Source organism: Cryptomeria japonica, chromosome 5 (assembly GCF_030272615.1).
Source record: "Cryptomeria japonica chromosome 5, Sugi_1.0, whole genome shotgun sequence".
Lineage (NCBI taxonomy): Eukaryota > Viridiplantae > Streptophyta > Pinopsida > Cupressales > Cupressaceae > Cryptomeria > Cryptomeria japonica.
Window position 1 is genome coordinate 797,726,612 of NC_081409.1, and position 15,120 is coordinate 797,741,731.

Consider the following 15,120-nt stretch of genomic DNA (forward strand, 5'->3'; position numbering starts at 1 on the left):
CATTACCAACTAACCAGTGAATCTCCAAACCATAGATCACTAAACATACCAATCAAATTCAATATCCAAAATGTGACATTAATCAAAAATTAAAATTAACAAAATAAAAAGTAATATTGTATACTACCTCTTTTCACAGTATCCAACTATTTAAACATGAAAAGCACAAAAACTTCCTCAATACTAGTAGATAAAATTCATTTAAGAGTATATTCAATCATAAATATATTCACTAGCAGTAGGATAAACAAATCTACTTCATTATACAACAATGTATGTTATTCTTTCCCTTTCATGCTAGGTTCTTCCACACACCTTGGGGATTCTTTAGTAAACTAGTTCCTTCCTATGTCAGATAAACCTATAGAAATAAAATTTTATGTGCACCCCTTAGTTTTTTAAGATACCATATACATAAGCACAAACTGTGAGAGTTGCGAAACACAACACCGTGGGAGCCTAAAGATCTTTGCAAGCTGAATAAGCTATTACAAAGAGAAGCAAGGAAGCAAATAACAGAAAAGCGAAACACATAAAATATGCTCAAAAGAATGAGAGCTCAATATTCACAAAAATGTGTAATGTGACAATGGAATCATACAAAGGAAAATAATCCAACCTCTAATAGGTCAAGAAACCCTAAAAAGGAAAACCTAGGCTTGCACATAATAATTAATAAAAGAATTAATTATTATGCACCTAAAGCTAGCTTAAGTGTAAAAGAGATAAAGGTAACTTAAATAATTAAACAAATGTTTAATTAATCAAGTAAATACCCAAATACTCTAACACCCCCCTTAAGATAGACTTAGGGAGAAGCTAAAATCTAGAACAACTACTTAAAGCAAAAAAGATGGGTCCCGACAACAAGGCCTGATCAGGACCCAAATACAACCAAATCTCTATGAACTAGAGAAATAGAGAAAACCACGTGGGAAAAAATTATACTCCAAACAGAGATGGAAAAGTAAGAAGAAGGACTGAAAAGGCCTCCAAACAAGAATGTTCCAAAAAGATAGGAACAAGAGAAGATCAGAAGAATCACTGAAGCATGAAGAACCTGCAAATACTGTCGAAGAATAACTGCTGATCTGAAGAACCTCCACTGAAATAGAACATGACCAGGTAGAGAAGACTGTAATCTGTATGAGTGCCCTCAAATGACACTACTTGAATCAGAGGGAAAACAAAGGCAAACAACTTAACTTGAAGATACAGATGGCATGAGAAACCAAATCCTGAAGAGTTAATCAATTGAACCATAGAAGCATTAGAACCAACAGGACAAACCTCCCCATAAAGCTGAAGAGGGAGAGGGACAGGTACATTGAAAAGAACGACCAACAAGAACTGCATGACGAAGAACCAGGAACATCGAAGGTGCAGAGACAGTACATAGTGTCGTGGAAGGAACACTAACTTGACACACAACATGAGGCGAATGTCATGGAAGGAACACTCACTGAACAAAGGTAGATGGAAAACAAGGCAAACATCAACCCCCTCATGGCACTGTATAAGTAGTGCATGTACAATAAGGCACAAGATGTACAAGATCCCAAGTAGACAATGCATGATGGCACTTTATCTCAGTGCGTTTGCATAAAAGAAGCTACAATGATAATAAGACTAGAAATAGAAAGGATAACCAAAATAGAGACATCCTACTTAGAGAAGAGATACCAGGACCTGAAACAACTAAGATATCCACAGAGTGCTGAAAAAAAAAAAATGAAGAAAATATTCCTGGAGCAGAATCTTGAAAGAAAACTCATATGCCTGGAAAGTACACAGGACAAGCTTTCCAAAAATATTTTTTTCTTTCGAAAAACGAAGTTCAGATGCTCATTCTATAGCTCCCGACATGCAAAAAAGAGACCCCACTTTGACTGGAAAAAAACATAGTCAAACAGAAAAATTGGAAACAAATTCCAACATCACGAGGTCCGGCTTAGAACCAGCTTTCTGATGCCTAATCATTTTCGAAAAAGCGACTCTGTATGCTCAAGATATGGCCAAACAACGAACCCCCTCTTATAAAGACAAGAGGGTGGAGGTCCGGTGGCAGGAGCCTGGTGGAGGTGGTTAGTGGGTGGCACTCTGGCGGTGTTCTGCTGGTGGAGCGGCCATCAGGCGGTGCAAAGGCGGTCGGGCAGTAGGGTGTGAGTGGCGGAAAGGGTCCGCGAGCAGAGCAGGCGGGCTAAGCATGAGCGTAGGAGCCGAGTTGTAGCAGCAGCCAACCAACGGTAGGGAGAAGGGCTCCAACGGGGAGGAGGGCTCTGGCGGCAGGGAGGTGGGCATCAGCGAGAGCAAGAACCGGCAGGGGCCGGGGTTGGCGGGGGCCGGAAGGCAGGGTCGGCGGGGGTCAGAGCTAGAGGTGGCAGCGGGCTTGTTCTGACAGGGCTGGCGCCGGACTGGCAGGCCGACGACCGAATGGTCAGTCCGGTAGGGTACGGAGGCTTGTGCCCAAAAACAAAACCCTTTTTTTTGGACTTTTTTTCTACAAAAAAACCTTTCGCCTTTTGAAATTTTTTTTTTCAAAAAATAAAAAAATCGGTCTGCATCCCGTAAAAAGGCAAAAAATTATTTTTTTTGAAATTTTTTTCTCGAACTCCATGTCGGGGCCATTCGGCCTGGTACTGGAGAAAAAATACTCCCAGAGGCTCAGGAGCCAAAAAATGGTCAAGTTTTATATGACTATAGGGGTTTTTGGGCCTTCTGAGCACAATGGTGATGTCCATTTAGGCCCAAAGTGCTCAAAAAAAGGGCCTATCCCTAAGTACATAAAAAAACTTCTTGAAACCCTAGATCTACTTCCAATGCAAAAATTCTCAAAACAAGAACATATAGCTACAGATCTGAAGCTCTGATACCATTTGAGAGTTGAGAAATACAACACCACAGGAGCCTAAAGATCTCTGCAAGATGAATAATCTATTACAAGGAAAAGCAAGGAAGCAAATAATAGAAAAGCAAAACACAAAAAATATGCTCAAAAGAATGAGAGCTAAATATTCACAAAAATGTGTGATGTGATAATGGAATCATACAAAGGAAAAGAATCCAACCTCTAATAGGTCAAGAAACCATAAAAAGGAAAACCTAGGCTTGCACATAATAATTAATAAAAGAATTAATTATTATGCACCTAAAGTTAGGTTAAGTGTAAAAGAGATAAAGGGAACTTAAATAATTAAACAAATATTTTTTAATTAATCAAGTAAATACCCGAATACTCTAACACAAACCTCCAAGGTTTCATCAACACTAATTAACAATAAATCCTTAGACCATTGTTTATTGGTCATTTTAACACCCACCTAATCTTAATGTGATTAATATAGAGATAAATGTGTCACAAGAACATAAATCAACTACCCCTTGATCTTCTTTATTTTTCTTGATGCATCACTATTTTCCTCCTCTAAACACTGTAAACACTAGCTGGTGTGGAAATTGTGAGTGATTAAAAGTGTTGTTACATTTGAAATTTCTCCACCCAAAAGAATGAATTATTTTTTCATTCTATAAGATTGTGAAACCCTACAAACAATCATGAAAAATTGAAGTGATTATTCTTTTCTCTTGGATGATATCATAATTGTGATCTTCGCTATTATTTTGTAATTCTATCATGTGTTCTTACATAGACATGAAAAAACATAAAAAAAATAGCTTATAATATTGGATGGTGTTGATAAAAACCTCTAGAAAGTTTTCAAGCTAGGGTTGAAGTGCTTTAATACCTTTTAAACATTATTCAAACCACTTTATTGTTTTCTTCACACTAACTGAATGATGAGACATTAGTATGTATACTTTGTGATGTCAATGCAAGCTATTATGAATGCTATATTCCTTTGCTAAATATGAATTTGATGCTCTAACGACCATGTATTATGAATCCTTGATACCCCATGATTTGTATCTTAGTGTCTTAAGGCATGTCTTTATATATGCCAACCTCTGCCTTATTTCAAGTATTTTGGTGTGTACATGGATAAATAATGGTCAGATTTTTTAATGAGATCAATAAATAATTCATGGGAGGTTGACTCAAATTTTTCACAAAATATTAAACTAAAAATTATGTCCACATTATAGAAATATGATGATAATTATATCTTATAAGCATAAGAGAATGATGTGCGAGATGTATAGATAAATTAGAATCATAATTAAGAATATTTATAGGTAGATTTTTAAGTTGAATCAATGTCACACATAAGTATTGTAAATTATATCCTCCTCATTTAGCTACTTAAATCTTGTTGGACTTAAATTAAATTCATGTAGTTTTTACAATCCATAAACATGTATAGTAAATTTTTGGATTTAAATATTTTTTTTTTTGTTAAACATGATCATTTTAATGTTTTTTTGTTTATATCTTAGACATAATCTTATTAAACTTTAATATGCTTCTACTATTATTTTTTGTTAATTATTACACTTCATTTTTCTCACTAAAACTAAAAAAAATCTCTATATATATTCTACATTAATTAAAATTTAATCTTTATGTAAATAAATGAATATGTATGAAAGAAACAAAACCAAAACATTAAGGAAGGAGAAATTTTGAGTTAAAAAATTCTCATAATATTTAAAAAAAATAAATATAATGTGTTCACTCCAATGGGAATACACAAAGTCCAACAAAAACTAAATTATTATTAGCTCTAGTCATGTAATATTACAGTACGTTTCTTTTGCATGCAAGAGTTCACTCATTAGTATTACCTTGACTAGTGTAGACTTCTGATCACAAGACTTAGAATTTGGGGACCCTGCAGAGAAATAGATGCATAGAAAGCTTTTTATTTCTTTCTTATTAACCACTCGAACTAACCAACATATTAAGCCTAAAAGTCAAAGCTTAGTATGTGTGATTTAAGCCCTCTGATAAAAGAGCATTGAAACAGAGATTTGAATGGAGTACACAGAAGGTAGTCACAACCTGAATTTCATGTGCACTACAAATTGTTCGGATTATCAAACACGCTTACTGTTACTTATTTTTTGCTTATAGCTGAAAAATAGGTTGAGTTATGCTTTTTTTGCAAAATGGAAGAAAGATACATATTACTTACGCTATATTGCATTTCAAGTGCACAAGGAAAATCAAAAGCAATTACATTATTAGATTGCATATTTCATTCATGCAGATGCATATGACAAGGGAGAGAGTGCCAATATTTTTGAGAAAAAAAAAGGTATCTTTATTGACAATGTAAATGAACAATGTCTCACACAAGCCGTGAGACTAACCATTCCATTGCACATGAGGAAAACATGATACATTTAAAGATGCTATGAAAAGAGATGCATAAGCAGTGAAGGGTGACTCATCATTGCCCGAATGACGAGTCTGGCTTCAGCTACCCTGCATCATCTTTAGTCTTCTCGCTTGCCTTGCATCCAGATATTGCTCCCTTGTTGCTACACATGATTGCATCTGAAAGTGAAAATGTTGTTAGAGCAATGTCAGGTCATCAAACACTACTTATACATGCATCTATAAACACACAAACTGATCTTCACATACATTACAACAGCTAGCCTGTCACGAATGTCCAGAGAAGTAAGAATTATCAAAAACACTTATCATATGCCCATTTTTATCTAATGTGTTTGTTATGTGCAGATTTAGGTGTAATCATGTTCATTAGATTTCAACATGTGGATTAAAATGTGGCTCCCACAAGGATTGAGCCCAACATGCTATTACAGATAAGTGCAGGCGCCTTAGCAAAGATACAGTAATTATAGAAGATTGCTCAACAAAAGACAATGCAATCATATGACAGTTCATATGAGCTCAAGATCAGGTCATACAACTAAAAAGTAATACAACAGTCTAAAAACAAGAATGTAGTCTCAAGACAATATACAAAGGTTTCTGTAGTGAACACATAGTGAAGATGTACACTCAATCATATGCAAGTTTTGACTACCAAACAATCCAAGAGTAATCTCAGTCATAATATATTTTAGTGTGGCAGTCATTTGAGAATTAAGGCTTTGGGGTAATTTTTAGTCAATATAATCAGATCATGTGGGAGGCCACATTCATGAATATATTCATAGTATGAAGATATCAATGTATAAAATCCGACCTACAGCTGCAGTCAAGTATCAAATTGGAGCATACAAGAAGCATAATTTGCATGAGCGACCTTTAGACAATTTTCTCATAGGGGAATAATAAGAAGTTTTGATGCACTTAAGAGAATGCACTCAGTCCAAAGCACAAGATCTCCATAAGGTCTTATTACAGGTTTGAAGAAAAGGTATTTATGCATGATAATAAGAAAATACAGTTTATATATGGGGTTGTCCATAAAGGACCTTAGGGAAACATTCAATATTACAAATTCAAAAGACTAATAGTGGTTATGCAACCCTTGAGATAGTGAAAGGACAATGTGCAGTCTATCTTAGAATAAAGGGTAGTATGTTAATGACGATAGCAGCCATGGTGACGTGCTAGTTAGTCAAGACAGACGTTCAAGGGTTTGTAATAAAAGAAACATTAGCGTCACCATAGTAAAGTGACACAGAAAATTCCAAAGGACTGTGAGATTCCAAGTCATTATTAGTTATAAGGTCTCATAGCTGCAGGTTTTAAAGGAAATGCTCAACCTTCAAAAGACTATCATAGAGCAAATCATAACAATAAACATCTGAGAACAACTTTAAAGTAGTAATGACAATCATATCTTTATTGCAACATTTAAGAATAATGCCATATATGAGAAGAACAAAGAGCATTCACCGATCTTATACATCTTAAGGGAAATTTGAAGTATTAGGAAGCATACAAAAGAAAATTTGCAGATTTGTAGCAGTCATATGTAGCTACAATAGACATGAAGATAGTTTAATACATTCATATATGGCATATACTCAGAATTAACCAAAATAGTATGTAGCAATTCAATAGCCTTTCTCATCACATATATTGGGTTTTTATGGCATCAAGATGAGGATTGTATTTGCAGTAATAGCCTTAAAAATCCAAGTATGCAACCTCAAAAGTGCAGAGAAGTAAATTTGCAGGCAGCCATGTCATTTTTTTTTTTAGCATTTCAAACAACAACATTATTTTCACGATTTTTTCCAGTCAGTATTTTTTAGGAAAATCTGATAAAATCAAGTTATTTTGCACAAAGAGGATGCTTACCTATGGCAGCTAATAATGGAGTAAAAGCCTTGCAAATTTCTTCAAAATATTGGTTTGAACCCTACAACAGTGCCATGACAGATTTATAAAAAACAAAGCCAAGTCATTTTAAGAATTTCTGCAGAAAACCTTCGATTTTTTCATCTGAGCATGGCAGCTAGGCATTTCACAAAAAAAATCGCACCCATAATCTACTAATTGCAATTTCAGACCACCAAAAAACCATCCATGGCGGCTCCAAAACACCTAAAATCGACAAATTTCACAGCTTCAACCATAAGAATTCCCTTGGCAGCTCCCAAATGGCAAAGGGAATCGTAAAAAATGCACCCTTCGAGTCTGCAAATCATCATATCCAGCAACTCGAACCTACAACAAACCCTCATTGGAGGCATTCAGGAGAGAAGAAGAATGACAAAAATATCGAATGAGAGATGAAATGATCTTTTTAGGGTTTTCTTTTCCCTAAATATCATCGATTACATAGACATTTTTTCCTTTGTTTTGTTTTCTTCTTTTCCTCTCTAATACCCTTGTAAAATGCCTAGGGGAGGGTAGAGTTTTTACGTTTTATCATTTTATAGTTTCGCATATCGTATCTATTAAGTAATTTATTAAATTATCACTGAATAAATATTTATTGATATAATAAAAATAAATATCTATTAAGTGAAAATCATAAATCACTTAGTAAATATTATATGTGAAATTACAAATTGGAATCCAAGCAATATAATAAGTAAATATTCACCAAGTGAAATTAATTTTATCACTTTATTAAATTACTTATCATATTGCTTGGGTTCCAATGTAATAAATGTGAGAAAATGTTTATTTAAGTGAAGGTAGATTATCACTTTATTAAATATTTTCCTTATCATTGTCTTAACCTTATTGTAAAAGTGGTAAATGAATATTTGATAAAGTGTTAATATTTAAGGATCACTTTATTAGATATTTATTTGCATTTATTAGGAAGTCAAAGGGATATGTTTTGAATTAATGAAGGTTTGCAGGCATGTCAGGAGATATTTTGAGGTCATAAATGTTTAATTAAGAGCTTTTATGGTAAGGGTTGATGAGGCTTGACTTTTGGCTCACGTCTATCCCCTTCTAGACATGTTTAGAGCCCTCAAAAATAGGTTTTTTGAGCCTGTTTGACCCAAAAGGAGGAGGTGGAGTCCTTTTGACTACCTTTTGTAAAAGCATATATACTGCAGGACTTCATTATTTCAAGGGTTTTGACCTTTTGCTTCTTGCAGACTGTAATTTTTAGAGTTCTCTCTGCATAAAGGAAGGAGTTTGTAACTCAGTTTCAGAGAGTTTGACAACATTGTAACACCTTTTTGGAGTAATAATCAATTCATACCTTCCTATTTTCTTCTGGTATTGTGTCCTTAATGTTAGTACAGGTTTTTTGTGACATTCTTTTTCCTTCAAACTGTATTTTTATGTAGGGATCTTATGCAGAAGTATAATTATTTGCAAGCTATAAGCTTTGTGTGTGAAATAGCAGTCTTAGGTTGTGAGAAAGAGTGTTTTTTCCTCTTGAGACTATAATTTTTAACCTTCTTACGAATTGTTGATGCAGAGATTATAATGGGTTGTGTACGAGAACCTTTCATTGCTGGCTTTATTTTGTGTTATTTGTTGTGAATCTCATATTATCTTTTTGGTGCATCACCTTAAGCAATAGGTTCATTTTTGTGTTCTCTTTCTCTCTTTTCTCAGCCAAGTCATTAGGGTAGATTAATTAGGTGATAACCATCTAAGAACCAGCTTTCTCTAGAGGCTCACTCCAAATTTTTAGGCAACCCACAGGCCTAGGAATGTTCACATGTGTCACAAGTCTGCTGAGTTGATAGCTTAGCGAATATGGGAGCAGGTTCTAGTGATAACACTTACCTCTTTCAAAAAAAAATTAAGTAAAATATTAGATTATTTTATTTTTTCAAATTCTTCAAATCCTGCACGAATAAAAAAGTCCCATAAATGCTAGATTATTATAGTCGTGTAATATCTATGGGCAGGGGAAGATGTAATTAGATAGCTAGTAGGGAAAGTTTTCACTTTCTGAAGTTTTCAGGTCAAACATGTTCTGTAAGTTGATTTTACAATACTTTGTTATTATTGCGTAAGATATAATTTTCCTTTGCATGAAAGAACGCTCATTACCTTGACCAGCCTAGACTCCTGACCATTATACTTAGAATTTGGGGAGTCTGTAGATGAAACAGACGTTTGCAAAGCTTTATATTTTTTCTTACTTGTTTCTTAATCGTGTGGAAAAACATTTCACCAGCAGTTCAATTATTATTCACCACACCCATTTTCTTACACTTTAGAAGAAAGGGGCATTGACAGAGATAGATTTGAATGGTATACGCAGAGGGTATTCACAGCCTGAATTTGTTTGGAGTGTCAAACACGCTTACCTCGAAATGCCAAGGAAAGTAGGAAATGAGGATTCAAGAATTTAGAATAAATTATATCAGACTTGAAATCAATATGATAGAGTGCTGATGTTGATATTGAATGAGAATTTCAACATTTTTGGATTGTCGAGAAGACACGCAATCAAAAGTAATTATATTTTTTTAAGAAATATCCTTTTCAGAATTGAAAAAATCACAGACTGTCATCTGTATAATTTGAGTTAGTTACAAAAGCATCATAAGGAATAGAAATTCTAGAAATCAGCTTCATATTATTGTTCTTCGGAAGAAGATAACTCAAAGCATTTGCAATAAGGACATAAAGATAAGGAGCTAAAGGACAGTCTTATCAAATAGATCTTTGTAAAGGAAATGAGTATGTCATGATATTATTGATAATGATTCGAGCATCTAGTGTCTCAAAATTACATTTGAACATGTGCTCAAAATTTAGGACCAAAATCTAACCATTGAAACATTTTAAGGATAAAGCTCTAATGAATTTTGTCGTAAGTCTTGTTTAAAAACTCCACCATGTCAACATGAGATTATCGATAATAATTATGCCAACAATAAATTAAGTTTGTCTAAAGATTAATTCTAATATGATTTTTAGGAAGCAATGTGATAGGACGCTAGTTGGAAATAAAATCTTACCTTTTCCCCTTAGGTAGAAGTTAATATTCAAGCCTAGAGATCCTTTTTGGACATCATCTAGGTATTTAAATAATAAAATCCTTAATGTGTTCCCACATAGCTTGGTAGAATACCATAGGAAGTCCATCATTGTCTAGGATTTTATAAGGGGCCATAGAGAAAGGAGCATGTTCTATCTCATCCAATGAAACATTTATATCTAAATAGTGGTTGTAATTAGGATCTATTATGCTAGGGATATAAGATTGAATAAGATTTTATTGTATATCCTACCATTGATCATCCTTGAAAAGAATTGTTTGAAAAAGGGTTAAATTTAAGAACATCAAATTTATCCCTTATAGCACCAATTTTTCCTTTAAAAATATTTAGTGCCCTTGTTTCAATCTTTGATCCAATGATGCAATTGAGCTTCAGTAGTAGGAATAAAAGTTTCCAGATTCTAATATTGCTAGGATCGTCATTGAGGATTTCTAACCCGAACAAGTCCTATTGGTGCCCAAAACCATAGATTGGAAAACCAAAGAATTGCCTAATCCTCAATTGATCCAATCAGCCTTGGCCAATGAACAGGGATGGTCGAAGACCAAATCCCTCTGCACTTTAGGCTCCACTAAACCCAGGTGGGTGTACCTTACACTCTCAAGCGCAAAAGAGGTTTTTTTTTAGTGGATTTAAACTATGGGAATTAGCAATTGTAGTGATCGCAAAAGGTTTTCCTGCAACTATGCTAACAAATGTGCTTTTTATTGAATGCCTTTAAAACTGATAAAATAAGTGTGTGTGTGTGTGTAGTTGTATTGTGCGAAAAATTACTGTTAGGACTTTAAGTAATATGAAAAAGAGCAGTACTCATAGAAATTAGAAGATTTGTTTCTTTGATAAGGACCTAATGCATACAAACTTATTTAACAAAGATTAATAACAGACCAGTGCCTTTATCTGACAACTAATGAATAACTTTGTGGACAAGAATCACTATCAACTCAAGAGAAAATTATAAGACCATCACTATGAAGGTTTCATTATGTGTTGCATGAACAATAAAAACCCAATTTTACATTCAATACAACATCATGTGATGGCACATCACAATAAATCTAAAAGATTTATCAAGAGGACATGTGATTTCATCAAACACAAAATTACACACAACGATCTGAAGATAAAAACATGAAATCTTGTATATTAACTTATAGAATAAGAATGTACACAAAAAATGCACTTACAAATACTCCAATACATTAAGTTTGCATGGAATAAACTCCTCATTCCTATTATACCTTTCTAAAACATAACACTTGCAGCCCAGCCAACGACATAATTATCTGAAAGATGAAAAATTGTCCCCACTTTGTTCTGTGTGACTTCCCTTTTATAAACATAAGGGATAGTTGCAAACAATTTCATTTCCAAAGGACACACCCTTTGGTTTAAGAAATAATTACAAATGAAAACCCTAAAATACATACTAAATAAATGCTTTAATAATGTTTTTTTTATTTTCTACCTTGATAAAGTTCCTCGGCTTGATCGTGCAAATCTTTAAATATTCATTATCATCCAAAGATCTCCTACACATAAGATAAGCCAATAAAATTCCTTGATTTAAGAATTAATCATATTCTACCCTTGATTAGGGTTTGCCTTTGAAACATTGATAACCTTTTCTTGCATGTAAATACTTGGTTAGAGTAATCAAAGTATTTCCGCCCTTTTGGAAAATATTAATTTACCCTAGTATAGATTTTCAAATAATAACATATGATTCATAAAAGAATATACTTCCCTTTTGAAAATGATATGCGTGGACAAATATTCCAATAACGCGATAAGAATACATTTTCACCTTTTAGGGCAACTTCAATTCTTTTGGAAATATGAAATATATACTTGCAAAAAACCAATCAAACCATTATCCATATGATATAAATGATTTACCCTAATGCATATGTTCAATTTATTTACTTAGGGTAAATATATTTGATGAAAGAAAATATCAACCATTTGATAATCAAATGTTATTCATTATTTTCACTATATGTCAAAAGGCTTTTATAAATAAAATGTAATTCCCTTGACAAAATATTCCTCGCTAGTAAATAATATTACAAAATAACATTGAGTGAGAAAATGTTATATTTGAGACAATGATTTAAAGATTTTTTTGCAAAAATAAAAATCATTATATCTCCAAATATTTTATTAAGCCTTTGGGTGAATTAACACTTCCTATGCAATATGTGCCAAGGGAATATGATTTAATTATCTGCACAAGAATGGCATAGTTAGACATTTGTAATAAGTCAAAAAATTTGCATTAGGGATATTTTAGAGAAATAAAATCTTCAGTAATATAATCCCTATACAAATAAAAAATACTTTTGCCCTTAAAATTGATTTTAATCCATAATAGTATAGCCATTTTATCATTGGAACAAAAATACTTTTTACCAAGAGAAGTGACAAAAACTCATTTTGATAATAAAAAATTTCAAGACATAAGCATATCAAGCATATAGCATTTGAGAATATTTTTACTTTTGAGTCACAAAACTTCCCAAAGTAAATAAAACTACCTTATTAATCTCCTCTTTGGAAAAATTAAAATTCTAACTCTCAAACATTAACTCAAAAGTAAAACATTAAAATATATTAACTTAACCCCTTTTGCAAAAATTAAAACAATATTACCTCAAGCTCATCAGGGTAGTTATGCATTGTCGGGGAATTTTAAGTTATGTTGATACCCGATGAGAAACTCACTTTTGGTCTCAAAATACATTAATCATATTGTATAAATAAAATTCACCCTAATATGTATTCAATTCATATATTTAGAGTAAAAATTATTAATTTAGTAAAGTTCATTTAAGTCATCATTTCACCATGCGTCAAAACTTAAGGTAGGAAGAACCTATGTAAGTATATTTCCGTTTTGGTAAAAAACATTTCTTTTACAATAAATTATAAATAAAATTTATAAATATTGCCCCCAAAATAGGAAAATATAATAATTTACTTTTTGCAAAGTAATTTTGTGAATGATAAAAGATCAAAGTAAAAAATTATTTTTAAAACCTTTGGGTAGAAAATACTTCCTTAATATGTACCCAATAGATATAATTTTTTCCTATCCCCAATGGCAAAAGTAAAAATAAAATTCAATACTTTCATAGTGGATTGTCATTGGAGTAACATATGTCATCGGGGAAGCATTCTTTTTGTTGCACCGATCTCCCGATGAAAAAGAACTAAAATGCAAATGCCTCCATCGGGGTATTGCTGTAATTTGTAATTTCCACCTGTTCAGGCTGTCACTTTCAAATCTGGGTTATTTATGGGCTCACCGGCGCTTTGAAAACAATAAAAATATCATAAAAAAGGCCCTCCAAGGTCAGTTATATGGTCAGGGCAATCATTTTTAGACTAAAAACATCATTAATCACTCATATCCAACTCCAAAAGATGGCCCGAACTGCAAAAACGTGAATGCATTTTTTGCTGCTGTTGTTTATTATCTTCAACTAATCTTTATGAGCTAATTTTAATTCTTTTTGAAATAAGCTCATTATTTCTTTTCCGTGCAGGTAACAAGACTATAATTCATGTTAGTTCAACATGTCATATAAACCTTTGTTACCTTGCAACATAAATAATTTAAATAAATAACATTATAATATTAATTGAAACAAAAATATAATATCCAAAGTTAAACACTTCAAATTAATATTATACTTTTTAGGAAAATTAAAATAAATTATAAATAAAATGGATTTTGTAAAAATATCAAATGAAATCATGAGGCTTCAAGATTCTGCATGCCATCATATAATGATATAGACAATTCATAGGCATGATCCAATCAATGTAATGTTCTTGCAAGAGAAAATTATTAATATCCAAATGCACTCATTTTGATAAAAATTCTAAAAATGTATACTTTAAATTCAAGAAAAAATCATTTGAGTTAGCTTCATAAAACATATCAAATGACACTGCTTGAATCCTAAATTTGAAACAAAGGTACTTGGATATACACAAAATGCAAAAGAATAATTAGTTTGACATAATAATGTTTAGATGGAAAGAAATTATGGTTCAGAAGGGCGTACTTGAAAATTCAACTTTTGAATACATATACATACCTAGAAATTGACCTCTTAACGTGTTCATAGGTTTTCAAGAGTTGATCATACGTAGTGCATACAATTCCATCGAGAAATCCACTTTTTGGCATGAATCTATAACTCTAAAATCTTCAAATTTTAGGGTTCCAACAAGTCCTTGAAGAGATTTTTCCTTATGTTGGAATACCAAGCCATTCTTTTGCCAAATGAGCGTAAACAATGGTTGCACACTATCAATTAATCCAAGACTTACCTTCATCTAGTTTGGAAATATAATTCTAAATCCCATAACGGCTACCAAATAGACTAGATTCTTTAAGTGAGAAACATTAATTTTGAAGGGGGCAATTGTCAACATTTTAAGTTGAGACAAACCTATGTTGCAAACAATGGGATAATGATAAAAAATAGTAGTGGATAAAATTTCTTAGAAAATAGATAAAATTTCTTAGAGAAACTACAATCATAAGAGTGTTAAACCATGTTGAAGTATCCCTCTAGAATCTAATCATCAACATGAAGATCCAATACCATAGCTAAATTTGTTCTTCAGTGAAATTGGGAGCATATATATAGAGAAAAATTCTATGAGTTGATCATTGATATAGGTGAGGAACCAAACACAAGTGTAAGAAGGGTCCTCACCTTTATTGATGACATATTCGACAACCCATGGTGAAAACCCAATAACAGTCCCTCCTCTGGCCTCATT